At 48.1% G+C, this 16860-nt stretch overlaps 1 pseudogene; it reads right to left on the reverse strand.

Annotated features, from left to right (window-relative positions):
- Positions 1-11378: 11378 nt before the first annotated feature.
- Positions 11379-16860, reverse strand: part of LOC135531082 (histone PARylation factor 1-like) — a 43180-nt pseudogene continuing 37698 nt past the window's right edge.

Genomic DNA, 16860 nt, shown 5'->3' on the forward strand with positions numbered 1-16860 from the left:
GTGTAGATTACACCACCTGATCTTAGACATGTTGATAGTGTAGATTACACCACCACCTGATCCTAGACATGTTGATAGTGTAGATTACACCACCTGATCCTAGACATGTTGATAGTGTAGATTACACCACCTGATCCTAGACATGTTAATGGTGTAGATTACACCACCTGATCCTAGACATGTTGATAGTGTAGATTACACCACCACCTGATCCTAGACATGTTGATAGTGTAGATTACAACACCACCTGATCCTAGACATGTTGATAGTGTAGATTACAACACCTGATCCTAGACATGTTGATAGTGTAGATTACACCACCACCTGATCCTAGACATGTTGATAGTTGATAGTGAGATTACAACACCACCTGATCCTAGACATGTTGATGGTGTAGATTACACCACCACCTGATCCTAGACATGTTGATGGTGTAGATTACACCACCTGATCCTAGACATGTTGATGGTGTAGATTACAACACCTGATCCTAGACATGTTGGTGTGGATTACACCACCTGATCCTAGACATGTTGATAGTGTAGATTACACCACCACCTGATCCTAGACATGTTGATAGTGTAGATTACACCACCTGATCCTAGAACCATATTTCTGCTTATAAATAATACTGTGACCTTTTTTCTAAGTGAAACTACTTCCTGATGTTACTATGACGATGTTTAACGTGTTGCTGCTAAGGTTTTGTACCGTAGACTTGGATCCTGATGGATCGCAGTTCTTCCTGTCCCTCAGTAGGGACTTCCTCCTTGTGTAACAGATAAATATGTCCCGTCCCCCCCCCTCTTCCTCTGTGCGTTGTGCTTTATCCCCCCGAGACTAATGTCAGTTCCTGACTGGTGTTTGTTCATTAAACAACAATATTTACCTCCAGACTCAGCATGTTACTTTCTTTACAAAATGTTTACCCCTGGACTACACTAGACTATTGGGACGCAGCCCTCGACTACACTAGAGACTATTGGTACTCACCCTTAGACAACACTAAAGACTATTGGGACTCACCCTTAGACTACACTAGACTATTGGGACGCAGCCCTAGACTATACTAGAGACTATTGGGACGCAGCCCTAGACTACACTAGAGACTATTGGGACTCACCCTTAGACTACACTAGACTATAGAGACACACCCCTAGACTACACTGGACTATTGGGACTCAACCTTAGACTATTGGGACTGACCCCTAGACTTCACTAGACTATTGGGACTCGCCCCTAGACTACACTATGGAGACTACTGAGACTCACCCCTAGACTACACTATAGAGACTCACCCCTAGACTACACTAGAGACTAATGAGACTCACCCCTAGACTACACTATAGAGACTCACCCCTAGACTACACTATAGAGACTCACCCCTAGACTACACTATAGAGACTCACCCCTAGACTAAACCAGACTAATGAGACTCACCCTGAGACCACACTATTGAGACTCATCCCTAGACTAAACCAGACTAATGAGACTCACCCCGAGACTACACTAGACTATTGGGACTCACCCCTAGACTACACTAGAGACTAATGAGACTCACCCCTAGACTACACTAGGGACTATTGAGACTCACCCCTAGACTACACTAGGGACTAATGAGACTCACCCCTAGACTACACTAGAGACTAATGAGACTCACCCCTAGACTAAAATAGGGACTCGCCCCTTGACTACGCAGACAAAGAAAAACACGTTTTAAATCAACATGTAACCAGATCAATAAGTTAATGGATGGATGTTTGGTAAAAAAAATAGACCTATTTTTCCACAGGTAAAAGTCCGGTGCTCAGTCCCATCTCCTCCTTGATCCGGAAACCCATACATTGTTAGAGGATTGTGTCAATTCATTAGTAGGCAAGCATCCTCGATAGCCTCCTTTTGGCGAGGAATCACACATGTATCCTTCCACAGAAGACAGTCCTCCCCTCCTCGATAGCCTCCTTTTGGGTAGGAATCACACGTGTATCCTTCCACAGAAGACAGTCCTCCCCTCTTTAATAGCCTCCATTTGGCGAGGAATCACACATGTATCCTTCCACAGAAGACAGTCCTCCCTTCTTCGATAGCCCCCATTTGGCGAGGAATCACACGTGTATCCTTCCACAGAAGACTTTTGATATCTGTCACATCCCCTTTGAATCAGCTGTTGTATTGTGGGAGGGGAAAAAAAGCACAAGGACACATTTAAAAACAATATGCTACTTCTCCTTTATCTAGAAAAATGTCTTGTTCAACTAACTTCATTTGTTTTGACCACCCCCAAAAGAAAGAGCTTCTCATTTCATACAAGCACATTTTCGGCGGCCTCTCCTTGATTACCTTTCACCTTATTCCAAAAGGAGGTCAGAGAGGACGCAGGAGTCGAACACAAACCAATAGAGAAAAAAGCTTTGGTCAAATATCTCCGCCCAAAAACGGTTGTCATCCTCCATTTTAAGAAACACGCCGACTGTAGATAAAAGTCGAGGGGCCGTGTTGAGAGCGCAAGCCGACTGACTGTTCTACGAATCATCATAAATAACCACTCTTTATTATTTCTAGATCAGTAAGTCAGTGACAATTTACCCATGGTGCACTGCGGTTTCGATCCTCTCGGTGCATCTGCAACAGCCGAAAGTAGGACACTATAACGTGGTTTTCTAAGAGCAAGAATCAGATCAACATGGCAGTCGTCAATAAACATGTATCTAAACTCCCATATATAAAAATCAGGATGCTAATATAATATGAGTACACATTGTACAATCACTTAGCGAGAGAGAGCATCAAATATTACATTTGTTTGTATATATCAACTTTGTACACATAAATGCCGGCAAATTGGTTCCGTTTTAAGTCAAATCAAATGATGTGCCTTCTTCACCACGCCGTCTGTGTGGGTGGACCATTTCAGTTTGTCTATGATGTGTATGCCGAGGAACTGAAAACATTCCACCCTCTCTACTACTGTCCCGTCGATGTGGATGGGGGGCCCTGTCCACAACCACACTCCGAGGGCCCTCACCTCCTCCCTGTAGGCCGTCTCTGCCGTTGTTGGTAATCAAGCCTACCACTGTAATGTCGTCTGCAAACTTGATGATTGAGTCAGAGGCGTGCATTGGCCACGCAGTCATGGAACAGGGAGTACAGGAGAGGGCTGAGAACGCACCCTTGTGGGGCCCCAGTGTTGAGGATCAGCGGAGCGAGATGCCCCACCTGGGGGCGGCCCGTCAGATAGTCCAGAACCCAGTTGCACAGGGCGGGGTCGAGACCCATGGTCTCGAGATTAATGATGAGCTTGGAGGGTACTATGGTGTTGAATGCTGAGCTCTTACATAGGTATTCCTCTTGTCCAGATGGGATAGGGCAGTGTGACGGTGTTGCGTCATCAGTGGACCTATTGGGGCGGTAAGCAAATGGAAGTGGGTCAAGGGTGTCAGGTAAGGTGAAGGTTATATGATCCTTGACGAGTCTCGCAAAGCACTTCATGATGACAGAAGTGAGTGCTACGGGGCGGTAGTCATTTAGCTCAGTTACCTTTGCTTTCTTGGGTACAGGAACAATGGTGGACATCTTGAAGCATGTGGGGACTGCAGACTGGGATAGGGATTGATTGAATATGTCCGTAAACATACCAGCCAGCTGGTCTGAGGACGCGGCTGGGGATGCCGTCTGGACCGGCAGCCTTGCGAGGGTTAACACGTTTAAATGTTTTACTCACGTTGGCCACGGAGAAGGAGAGTCTGCAGGTTTTTGTAGCGGGCTGTGTCAGTGGCACTATTGTCCTCAAAGCGATCAAAGAAGTTGTTTAATTCGTCTGGGAGCAAGATGTCCGTGACGGGGCTGGTTTTCTTCTTGTAGTCCGTGATTGACTGTAGACCCTGCCACATACCTCGTGTCTGAGCCGTTGAATTGCGACTCTACTTTGTCTCTATACTGACGCTTAGCTTGTTTGATTGCCTTGCGGAAGGAATAGCTGCACTGCTTCTATTCGGCCATGTTTCCAGTCGCCTTGCCATGATAAAAAGCAATGGTTGGCGCTTTCAGTTTTGAGCAAATGATGCCATCAATCCGCGGTTTCTTGTTAGGAAAGGTTTTAATAGTCACAGTGGGTACGACATCTCCTATACACTTCCTTATGAACTCAGTCACCGAGTCAGTGTTATTGTCTGAGGCTATCCGGAACATATCCCAATCCACGTGATCAAAGCAATCTAGAAGCGTGGAATCCGATTGGTCGGACCAGCGTTGAACAGACCTGAGCACGAGCGTTTCCTGTTTAAGCTTCTGTCTATAGGCTGGGAGCAACAAAATGGGAGTCGTGGTCAGATTTGCTGAAGGCAGGGCGGGCTTTGTATTCGTCGCAGAAGTTAAGAGTAGCGATGATCCAGAATGTTACCAGCTTGTGTCGCGCATTCAATATGCTGATAGAATTTAGGGAGCCTTGTTATCAGATTAGCTTTGTTAAAATCCCCAGCTACAATAAATGTAACCTCCAGATGTGTGGTTTCCAGTTTACAGAGAGTCCAGGGAAGTTCTTTCAGGGCCGAGGAGGTATCTGCTTGGGGGGGAGGAAATACATGGCTGTGATCGAAGAGAATTCTCTTGGAAGATAATGAGGTCGGCATTTGATTGTAAGGAATTCTAGGTCAGGTGAACAAAAGGACTTGAGTTCCTGTATGTTGTTGTGATTACACCGTGAGTCATTAATCATAAGGCATACACCCCGCCCCTTCTTCTTACCAGAGAGATGTTTGTTTCTGTCGGCGCGATGCGTGACGAAACCGGGTGGCTGTACCGACTCTGACAAGTCAACTCGTGCCCTGATTCCTCCACCTTGTTGTCTTGGGACATAAACAAGGCTGCATGGGATCTCTCTTCATTCGACGCCGTGCAGCCAATGGCAATGTTGGACCAACAGGAGGGTCTCTCTCCAGGAACAGGGTTGGACCAATAGGAGGGTAGATCTCCAGGAACAGGGTTGGGCCAACCGGATGGTCTCTATCCAGGAACAAGGTTAGGCCAACAGGAAGGAAGCTCTCCAGAAAAGGGGATGAACTCTTCATCCAATGGGTTTTGAAGAAGCGAGGAGCCAAGGAAATGCAATTGAGATTCTTCCCATTTATGATATCGACAACCAAATCCTCAGATTCATGACAAGACAAAAGGACTAATGAGATGCACCCCTAGGAGACCAAGCTAGTCTTAGTCTATTGAGATGCACCCCTGGGAGACCAAGCTAGTCTATTGAGATGCACCCCTAGGAGACCAAGCTAGTCTATTGAGATGCACCCCTAGGAGACCAAGCTATTCTAATGAGATGCACCCCTAGGAGACCAAGCTAGTCTATTGAGATGCACCCCTAGGAGACCAAGCTATTCTAATGAGATGCACCCCTAGGAGACAGAACTAGGCTATTGAGATGCACCCCTAGGAGACCAAGCTAGTCTATTGAGATGCACCCCTAGGTGACCAAGCTAGTCTATTGAGATGCACCCCTAGGAGACCAAGCTAGTCTATTGAGATGCACCCCTAGGAGACCAAGCTAGTCTTTTGAGATGCACCCCTAGGAGACCAAGCTAGTCTAATGAGATGCACCCCTAGGAGACCAAGCTAGTCTATTGAGATGCACCCCTAGGAGACCAAGCTAGTCTTTTGAGATGCACCCCTAGGAGACCAAGCTAGTCTATTGAGATGCACCCCTAGGAGACCAAGCTATTCTAATGAGATGCACCCCTAGGAGACCAAGCTAGTCTATTGAGATGCACCCCTAGGAGACCAAGCTAGTCTATTGAGATGCACCCCTAGGAGACCAAGCTAGTCATTGAGATGCACCCCTAGGAGACCAAGCTAGTCTTTTGAGATGCACCCCTAGGAGACCAAGCTAGTCTAATGAGATGCACCCCTAGGAGACCAAGCTAGTCTATTGAGATGCACCCCTAGGAGACAGAACTAGACTATTGAGATGCACCCCTAGGAGACCAAGCTAGTCTATTGAGATGCACCCCTAGGAGACAGAACTAGGCTATTGAGACGCACCCCTAGGAGACAGAACTAGACTATTGAGACGCACCCCTAGACCACCAAGCTAGTCTATTGAGATGCACCCCTAGGAGACAGAACTAGGCTATTGAGCTGCACCCTAGGAGACAGAACTAGACTATTGAGATGCACCCCTAGGAGACCAAGCTAGCCTATTGAGATGCACACCTAGGAGACCAAGCTAGTCTATTGAGATGCACCCCTAGACCACCAAGCTAGTCTATTGAGATGCACCCCTAGGAGACAGAACTAGGCTATTGAGACGCACCCCTAGGAGACAGAACTAGACTATTGAGACGCACCCCTAGACCACCAAGCTAGTCTATTGAGATGCACCCCTAGGAGACAGAACTAGGCTATTGAGCTGCACCCTAGGAGACAGAACTAGACTATTGAGATGCACCCCTAGGAGACCAAGCTAGCCTATTGAGATGCACACCTAGGAGACCAAGCTAGTCTATTGAGATGCACCCCTAGACCACCAAGCTAGTCTATTGAGATGCACCCCTAGGAGACAGAACTAGGCTATTGAGCTGCACCCCTAGGAGACAGAACTAGACTATTGAGATGCACCCCTAGGAGACCAAGCTAGTCTATTGAGATGCACCTCTAGGAGACCAAGCTAGTCTTTTGAGATGCACCCCTAGGAGACCAAGCTAGTCTATTGAGATGCACCCCTAGGAGACCAAGCTAGTCTTTTGAGATGCACCCCTAGGAGACCAAGCTAGTCTATTGAGATGCACCCCTAGGAGACCAAGCTATTCTAATGAGATGCACCCCTAGGAGACCAAGCTAGTCTATTGAGATGCACCCCTAGGAGACCAAGCTAGTCTATTGAGATGCACCCCTAGGAGACCAAGCTAGTCCTTTTGAGATGCACCCCTAGGAGACCAAGCTAGTCTAATGAGATGCACCCTAGGAGACCAAGCTAGTCTATTGAGATGCACCCCTAGGAGACAGAACTAGACTATTGAGATGCACCCCTAGGAGACCAAGCTAGTCTATTGAGATGCACCCCTAGGAGGTCAAGCTAGTCTATTGAGATGCACCCCTAGGAGACAGAACTAGGCTATTGAGACGCACCCCTAGGGAGACAGAACTAGACTATTGAGACGCACCCCTAGACCACCAAGCTAGTCTATTGAGATGCACCCCTAGGAGACAGAACTAGGCTATTGAGCTGCACCCCTAGGAGACAGAACTAGACTATTGAGATGCACCCCTAGGAGACCAAGCTAGCCTATTGAGATGCACCCCTAGGAGACCAAGCTAGTCTATTGAGATGCACCCCTAGGAGACCAAGCTAGTCTATTGAGATGCACCCCTAGGAGACCAAGCTAGTCTATTGAGATGCACCCCTAGGAGACCAAGCTAGTCTATTGAGATGCACCCCTAGGAGACAGAACTAGACTATTGAGATGCACCCCTAGGAGACCAAGCTAGTCTATTGAGATGCACCCCTAGGAGACCAGGCTAGTCTATTGAGATGCACCCTAGTTGACAGAACTAGACTATTGAGATGCACCCCTAGGAGACCAAGCTAGTCATTGAGATGCACCCCTAGGAGACCAAGCTAGTCTATTGAGATGCACCCCTAGGAGACCAAGCTAGTCTATTGAGATGCACCCCTAGGAGACCAAGCTAGTCTATTGAGATGCACCCCTAGGAGACCAAGCTAGTCTATTGAGATGCACCCCTAGGAGACCAAGCTAGTCTATTGAGATGCACCCCTAGGAGACCAAACTAGTCTATTGAGATGCACCCTAGGAGACCAAGCTAGTCTATTGAGATGCACCCCTAGGAGACATAGCTAGTCTATTGAGATCCACCCCTAGGAGACCAAGCTAGTCTATTGAGATGCACCCCTAGGAGACCAAGCTATTCTAATGAGATGCACCCCTAGGAGACAGAACTAGGCTATTGAGATGCACCCCTAGGAGACCAAGCTAGTCTATTGAGATGCACCCCTAGGTGACCAAGCTAGTCTATTGAGATGCACCCCTAGGAGACCAAGCTAGTCTTTTGAGATGCACCCCTAGGAGACCAAGCTAGTCTAATGAGATGCACCCCTAGGAGACCAAGCTAGTCTATTGAGATGCACCCCTAGGAGACCAAGCTAGTCTTTTGAGATGCACCCTAGGAGACCAAGCTAGTCATTGAGATGCACCCCTAGGAGACCAAGCTATTCTAATGAGATGCACCCCTAGGAGACCAAGCTAGTCTATTGAGATGCACCCCTAGGAGACCAAGCTAGTCTATTGAGATGCACCCTAGGAGACCAAGCTAGTCTATTGAGATGCACCCCTAGGAGACCAAGCTAGTCTTTTGAGATGCACCCCTAGGAGACCAAGCTAGTCTAATGAGATGCACCCCTAGGAGACCAAGCTAGTCTATTGAGATGCACCCCTAGGAGACAGAACTAGACTATTGAGATGCACCCCTAGGAGACCAAGCTAGTCTATTGAGATGCACCCCTAGGAGACAGAACTAGGCTATTGAGACGCACCCCTAGGAGACAGAACTAGACTATTGAGACGCACCCCTAGACCACCAAGCTAGTCTATTGAGATGCACCCCTAGGAGACCAGACCTAGGCTATTGAGCTGCACCCCTAGGAGACAGAACTAGCCTATTGAGATGCACACCTAGGAGACCAAGCTAGTCTATTGAGATGCACCCCTAGGAGACCAGGCTAGTCTATTGAGATGCACCCCTAGGAGACAGAACTAGACTATTGAGATGCACCCCTAGGAGACCAAGCTAGTCTATTGAGATGCACCCCTAGGAGACCAAGCTAGTCTATTGAGATGCACCCCTAGGAGACCAAGCTAGTCTATTGAGATGCACCCCTAGGAGACCAAGCTAGTCTATTGAGATGCACCCCTAGGAGACCAAGCTAGTCTATTGAGATGCACCCCTAGGAGACCAAACTAGTCTATTGAGATGCACCCCTAGGAGACCAAGCTAGTCTATTGAGATGCACCCCTAGGAGACATAGCTAGTCTATTGAGATCCACCCCTAGGAGACCAAGCTAGTCTATTGAGATGCACCCCTAGGAGACCAAGCTATTCTAATGAGATGCACCCCTAGGAGACAGAACTAGGCTATTGAGATGCACCCCTAGGAGACCAAGCTAGTCTATTGAGATGCACCCCTAGGTGACCAAGCTAGTCTATTGAGATGCACCCCTAGGAGACCAAGCTAGTCTATTGAGATGCACCCCTAGGAGACCAAGCTAGTCTTTTGAGATGCACCCCTAGGAGACCAAGCTAGTCTATTGAGATGCACCCTAGGAGACCAAGCTAGTCTTTTGAGATGCACCCCTAGGAGACCAAGCTAGTCTATTGAGATGCACCCCTAGGAGACAGAACTAGACTATTGAGATGCACCCCTAGGAGACCAAGCTAGTCTATTGAGATGCACCCCTAGGAGACCAGGCTAGTCTATTGAGATGCACCCCTAGGAGACAGAACTAGACTATTGAGATGCACCCCTAGGAGACCAAGCTAGTCTATTGAGATGCACCCCTAGGAGACCAAGCTAGTCTATTGAGATGCACCCCTAGAGACCAAGCTAGTCTATTGAGATGCACCCCTAGGAGACCAAGCTAGTCTATTGAGATGCACCCCTAGGAGACCAAGCTAGTCTATTGAGATGCACCCCTAGAAGACCAAGCTAGTCTATTGAGATGCACCCCTAGGAGCCAGAACTAGACTATTGAGATGCACCCCTAGGAGACAGAACTAGACTATTGAGATGCACCCCAGGAGACAGAACTAGGCTATTGAGACGCACCCCTAGGAGACCAAGCTAGTCTATTGAGATGCACCCCTAGGAGACAGAACTAGACTATTGAGATGCACCCCTAGGAGACAGAACTAGGCTATTGAGATGCACCCTAGGAGACCAAGCTAGGCTATTGAGATGCACCCCTAGGAGACAGAACTAGACTGTTGAGATGGGCCCCTAGGAGACCAAGCTAGGCTATTGAGATGCACCCCTAGGAGACAGAACTAGACTATTGAGATGCACCCCTAGGAGACAGAACTAGGCTATTGAGATGCACCCCTAGGAGACCAAGCTAGGCTATTGAGATGCACCCTAGGAGACAGAACTAGACTGTTGAGATGGGCCCCTAGGAGACCAAGCTAGGCTATTGAGATGCACCCCTAGGAGACAGAACTAGACTATTGAGATGCACCCCTAGGAGACAGAACTAGGCTATTGAGACGCACCCCTAGGAGACCAAGCTAGTCTATTGAGATGCACCCCTAGGAGACAGAACTAGACTATTGAGATGCACCCCTAGGAGACAGAACTAGGCTATTGAGATGCACCCCTAGGAGACCAAGCTAGGCTATTGAGATGCACCCCTAGGAGACAGAACTAGACTGTTGAGATGGGCCCCTAGGAGACCAAGCTAGGCTATTGAGATGCACCCCTAGGAGACAGAACTAGACTATTGAGATGCACCCCTAGGAGACAGAACTAGGCTATTGAGATGCACCCCAGGAGACAGAACTAGACTATTGAGATGCACCCCTAGGAGACAGAACTAGACTGTTGAGATGCACCCCTAGGAGACAGAACTAGACTGTTGAGACGCACCCTTAATAACAGACAGCAGGACTCGGTAACAGACAGACAGACAGCAGGACGCGGTAACAGACAGACAGACAGCAGGACGCGGTAACAGACAGACAGACATCAGGACGCGGTAACAGACAGACAGACAGCAGGACGCGGTAACAGACAGACAGACAGCAGGACGCGGTAACAGACAGACAGACAGCAGGACGCGGTAACAGACAGACAGACAGCAGGACGCGGTAACAGACAGACAGACAGCAGGACGCGGTAACAGACAGACAGACAGCAGGACGCGGTAACAGACAGACAGACAGCAGGACGCGGTAACAGACAGACAGACAGCAGGACGCGGTAACAGACAGACAGCAGGACGCGGTAACAGACAGACAGACAGCAGGACGCGGTAACAGACAGACAGACAGCAGGACGCGGTAACAGACAGACAGCAGGACGCGGTAACAGACAGACAGACAGCAGGACGCGGTAACAGACAGACAGCAGGACGCGGTGACAGACAGACAGCAGGACGCGGTGACAGACAGACAGCAGGACGCGGTAACAGACAGACAGACAGCAGGACGCGGTAACAGACAGACAGCAGGACGCGGTAACAGACAGACAGCAGGACGCGGTGACAGACAGACAGCAGGACGCGGTAACAGACAGACAGACAGCAGGACGCGGTAACAGACAGACAGCAGGACGCGGTAACAGACAGACAGCAGGACGTGGTAAAAAGACAATCTCTTAGAAATATAATCCTTTATTCAACATATGCACACAGAGACGCCGCTGGTACTCAAACGACAGCAGCACAGTACTCATAAAAACACACAGTGGTCAGAGCTGACAACGATCCAGCCCTCTTCTTCTCTCTCTTCCGTGGTCTTCTTCAGGCTGAGGCGAGTTGGTCCAGGTTGTCGTGGGAACGGCTGGAGAGGTGAGCCTCCAGGATCTCTCCAAACAGGCCCCTCTTCAGCAGGCTGTAGGCCATGGGCAGCAGCTGTCTGATCACCTTATAGAAGTACTGGGGGACATAGTAAACTGAGTCAGACAGACACACAATGGAAGACAGGAAACTGAGGGTCAGACAGACACACAATGGAAGACAGGAAACTGAGTCAGACAGACACACAATGGAAGACAGGAAACTGAGTCAGACAGACACACAATGGAAGACAGGAAACTGAGTCAGACAGACACACAATGGAAGACAGGAAACTGAGGGTCAGACAGACACACAATGGAAGACAGGAAACTGAGTCAGACAGACACACAATGGAAGACAGGAAACTGGGTCAGACAGACACACAATGGAAGACAGGAAACTGAGGGTCAGACAGACACACAATGGAAGACAGGAAACTGGGTCAGACAGACACACAATGGAAGACAGGAAACTGAGTCAGAGAGACACACAATGGAAGACAGGAAACTGAGTCAGACAGACACACAATGGAAGACAGGAAACTGAGTCAGAGAGACACACAATGGAAGACAGGAAACTGAGTCAGAGACACACAATGGAAGACAGGAAACTGAGGGTCAGACAGACACACAATGGAAGACAGGAAACTGAGTCAGACAGACACACAATGGAAGACAGGAAACTGAGTCAGACAGACACACAATGGAAGACAGGAAACTGAGTCAGAGAGACACACAATGGAAGACAGGAAACTGAGTCAGAGAGACACACAATGGAAGACAGGAAACTGAGAGTCAGACAGACACACAATGGAAGACAGGAAACTGAGAGTCAGACAGACACACAATGGAAGACAGGAAACTGAGTCAGACAGACACACAATGGAAGACAGGAAACTGAGTCAGACAGACACACAATGGAAGACAGGAAACTGAGTCAGACAGACACACAATGGAAGACAGGAAACTGAGGGTCAGACAGACACACAATGGAAGACAGGAAACTGAGTCAGACAGACACACAATGGAAGACAGGAAACTGAGGGTCAGACAGACACACAATGGAGACTATTGGTACTCACCCTTAGACAACACTAAAGACTATTGGGACTCACCCTTAGACTACACTAGACTATTGGGACGCAGCCCTAGACTATACTAGAGACTATTGGGACGCAGCCCTAGACTACACTAGAGACTATTGGGACTCACCCTTAGACTACACTAGACTATAGAGACACACCCCTAGACTACACTGGACTATTGGGACTCAACCTTAGACTATTGGGACTGACCCCTAGACTTCACTAGACTATTGGGACTCGCCCCTAGACTACAATATGGAGACTACTGAGACTCACCCCTAGACTACACTATAGAGACTCACCCCTAGACTACACTAGAGACTAATGAGACTCACCCCTAGACTACACTATAGAGACTCACCCCTAGACTACACTATAGAGACTCACCCCTAGACTACACTATAGAGACTCACCCCTAGACTAAACCAGACTAATGAGACTCACCCTGAGACCACACTATTGAGACTCATCCCTAGACTAAACCAGACTAATGAGACTCACCCCGAGACTACACTAGACTATTGGGACTCACCCCTAGACTACACTAGAGACTAATGAGACTCACCCCTAGACTACACTAGGGACTATTGAGACTCACCCCTAGACTACACTAGGGACTAATGAGACTCACCCCTAGACTACACTAGAGACTAATGAGACTCACCCCTAGACTAAACTAGGGACTCGCCCCTTGACTACGCAGACAAAGAAAAACACGTTTTAAATCAACATGTAACCAGATCAATAAGTTAATGGATGGATGTTTGGTAAAAAAAAAAATAGACCTATTTTTCCACAGGTAAAAGTCCGGTGCTCAGTCCCATCTCCTCCTTGATCCGGAAACCCATACATTGTTAGAGGATTGTGTCAATTCATTAGTAGGCAAGCATCCTCGATAGCCTCCTTTTGGCGAGGAATCACACATGTATCCTTCCACAGAAGACAGTCCTCCCCTCCTCGATAGCCTCCTTTTGGGTAGGAATCACACATGTATCCTTCCACAGAAGACAGTCCTCCCCTCCTCAATAGCCTCCTTTTGGGTAGGAATCACACGTGTATCCTTCCACAGAAGACAGTCCTCCCCTCCTCAATAGCCTCCATTTGGCGAGGAATCACACATGTATCCTTCCACAGAAGACAGTCCTCCCTCTTTAATAGCCTCCATTTGGCAAGGAATCACACATGTATCCTTCCACAGAAGACAGTCCTCCCCTCTTCGATAGCCCCCATTTGGCGAGGAATCACACGTGTATCCTTCCACAGAAGACAGTCCTCCCCTCCTCGATAGCCTCCATTTGGCAAGGAATCACACATGTATCCTTCCACAGAAGACAGTCCTCCCCTCCTCGATAGCCTCCTTTTTGGCGAGGAATCACACATGTATCCTTCCACAGAAGACAGTCCTCCCCTCTTTAATAGCCTCCATTTGGCGAGGAATCACACATGTATCCTTCCACAGAAGACAGTCCTCCCCTCTTCGATAGCCCCCATTTGGCTAGGAATCACACGTGTATCCTTCCACAGAAGACTTTTGATATCTGTCACATCCCCTTTGAATCAGCTGTTGTATTGTGGGAGGGGAAAAAGCACAAGGACACATTTAAAAACAATATGCTACTTCTCCTTTATCTAGAAAAATGTCTTGTTCAACTAACTTCATTTGTTTTGACCACCCCCAAAAGAAAGAGCTTCTCATTTCATACAAGCACATTTTCGGCGGCCTCTCCTTGATTACCTTTGACCTTATTCCAAAAGGAGGTCAGAGAGGACGCAGGAGTCGAACACAAACCAATAGAGAAAAAAGCTTTGGTCAAATATCTCTGCCCAAAAAACGGTTGTCATCCTCCATTTTAAGAAACACACCGACTGTAGATAAAAGTCGAGGGGCCGTGTTGGAGAGCGTCAAGCCAACTGACTGTTCTACGAATCATCATAAACAACCACTCTTTATTATTTCTAGATCAGTAAGTCAGTGACAATTTACCCATGGTGCACTGCGGTTTCGATCCTCTCGGTGCATCTGCAACAGCCGAAAGTAGGACACTATAACGTGGTTTTCTAAGAGCAAGAATCAGATCAACATGGCAGTCGTCAATAAACATGTATCTAAACTCCCATATATCAAAATCAGGATGCTAATATAATGAGTACACATTGTACAATCACTTAGCGAGAGAGAGCCTCAAATATTACATTTGTTTGTATATATCAACTTTGTACACATAAATGCCGGCAAATTGGTTCCCGTTTTAAGTCAAATCAAATGATGTGCCTTCTTCACCACGCCGTCTGTGTGGGTGGACCATTTCAGTTTGTCCATGATGTGTATGCCGAGGAACTTAAAACATTCCACCCTCTCTACTACTGTCCCGTCGATGTGGATGGGGGCCCTGTCCACAACCACACTCCGAGGGCCCCTCACCTCCTCCCTGTAGGCCGTCTCTGCCGTTGTTGGTAATCAAGCCTACCACTGTAATGTCGTCTGCAAACTTGATGATTGAGTCAGAGGCGTGCATTGGCCACGCAGTCATGGAACAGGGAGTACAGGAGAGGGCTGAGAACGCACCCTTGTGGGGCCCCAGTGTTGAGGATCAGCGGAGTCAGAAAGTTCAGAACCCAGTTGCACAGGGCGGGGTCGAGACCCATGGTCTCGAGATTAATGATGAGCTTGGAGGGTACTATGGTGTTGAATGCTGAGCTCTTACATAGGTATTCCTCTTGTCCAGGTGGGATAGGGCAGTGTGACGGCATTGCGTCATCAGTGGACCTATTGAGGCGGTAAGCAAATTGGAGTGGGTCTAGGGTGTCAGGTAGGGTGAAGGTTATATGATCCTTGACGAGTCTCGCAAAGCACTTCATGATGACAGAAGTGAGTGCTACGGGCGATAGTCATTTAGCTCAGTTACCTTTGCTTTCTGGGAACAGGAACAATGGTGGACATCTTGAAGCAAGTGGGGACATCGGACTGGGATAAGGATTGGTTGAATATGTCCGTAAACACTCCAGCCAGCGGGTCTGCGCTCTGAGGACGGTTAGAGTTGCCTTCTGGGCCGGCAGCCTTGCGAGGGTTAACACGTTTAAATGTTTTACTCACGTTGGCCACGAGAAGGAGAGTCTGCAGGTTTTTGTAGCGGGCCGTGTCAGTGGCACTATTGTCCTCAAAGCGAGCAAAGAAGTTGTTTAATTCGTCTGGGAGCAAGATGTCCGCGACGGGGCTGGTTTTCTTCTTGTAGTCCGTGATTGACTGTAGACCCTGCCACATACCTCTTGTGTCTGAGCCGTTGAATTGCGACTCTACTTTGTCTCTATACTGACGCTTAGCTTGTTTGATTGCCTTGCGGAAGGAATAGCTGCACTGCTTCTATTCGGCCATGTTTCCAGTCGCCTTGCCATGATAAAAAGCAATGGTTGGCGCTTTCAGTTTTGCGCAAAAGATGCCATCAATCCGCGGTTTCTTGTTAGGAAAGGTTTTAATAGTCACAGTGGGTACGACATCTCCTATACACTTCCTTATGAACTCAGTCACCGAGTCAGTGTTATTGTCTGAGGCTATCCGGAACATATCCCAATCCACGTGATCGAAGCAATCTAGAAGCGTGGAATCCGATTGGTCGGACCAGCGTTGAACAGACCTGAGCACGAGCGTTTCCTGTTTAAGCTTCTGTCTATAGGCTGGGAGCAACAAAATGGGAGCCGTGGTCAGATTTGCTGAAGGCAGGGCGGGCTTTTGTATTCGTCGCAGAAGTTAAGAGTAGCAATGATCCAGAATGTTACCAGCTTGTGTCGCGCATTCGATATGTCGATAGAATTTAGGAAGTCTTGCTATCAGATTCGCCTTGTTAAAATCCCCAGCTACAATAAATGCAGCCTCGGGATGTGTGGTTTCCAGTTTACAGAGGGTCCAGGGAAGTTCTTTCAGGGCCGAGGAGGTATCTGCTTGGGGGGAGGAAATACACGGCTGTGATCGAAGAGAATTCTCTTGGAAGATAATGAGGTCGGCATTTGATTGTAAGGAATTCTAGGTCAGGTGAACAAAAGGACTTGAGTTCCTGTATGTTGTTGTGATTACACCGTGAGTCATTAATCATAAGGCATACACCCCGCCCTTCTTCTTACCAGAGAGATGTTTGTTTCTGTCGGCGCGATGCGTGACGAAACCGGGTGGCTGTACCGACTCTGACAAGTCAACTCGTGCCCTGATTCCTCCACCTTGTT

The sequence above is a fragment of the Oncorhynchus masou genome, unplaced genomic scaffold (assembly GCF_036934945.1).
Source record: "Oncorhynchus masou masou isolate Uvic2021 unplaced genomic scaffold, UVic_Omas_1.1 unplaced_scaffold_1508, whole genome shotgun sequence".
NCBI classification, from domain to species: Eukaryota; Metazoa; Chordata; class Actinopteri; order Salmoniformes; family Salmonidae; genus Oncorhynchus; species Oncorhynchus masou.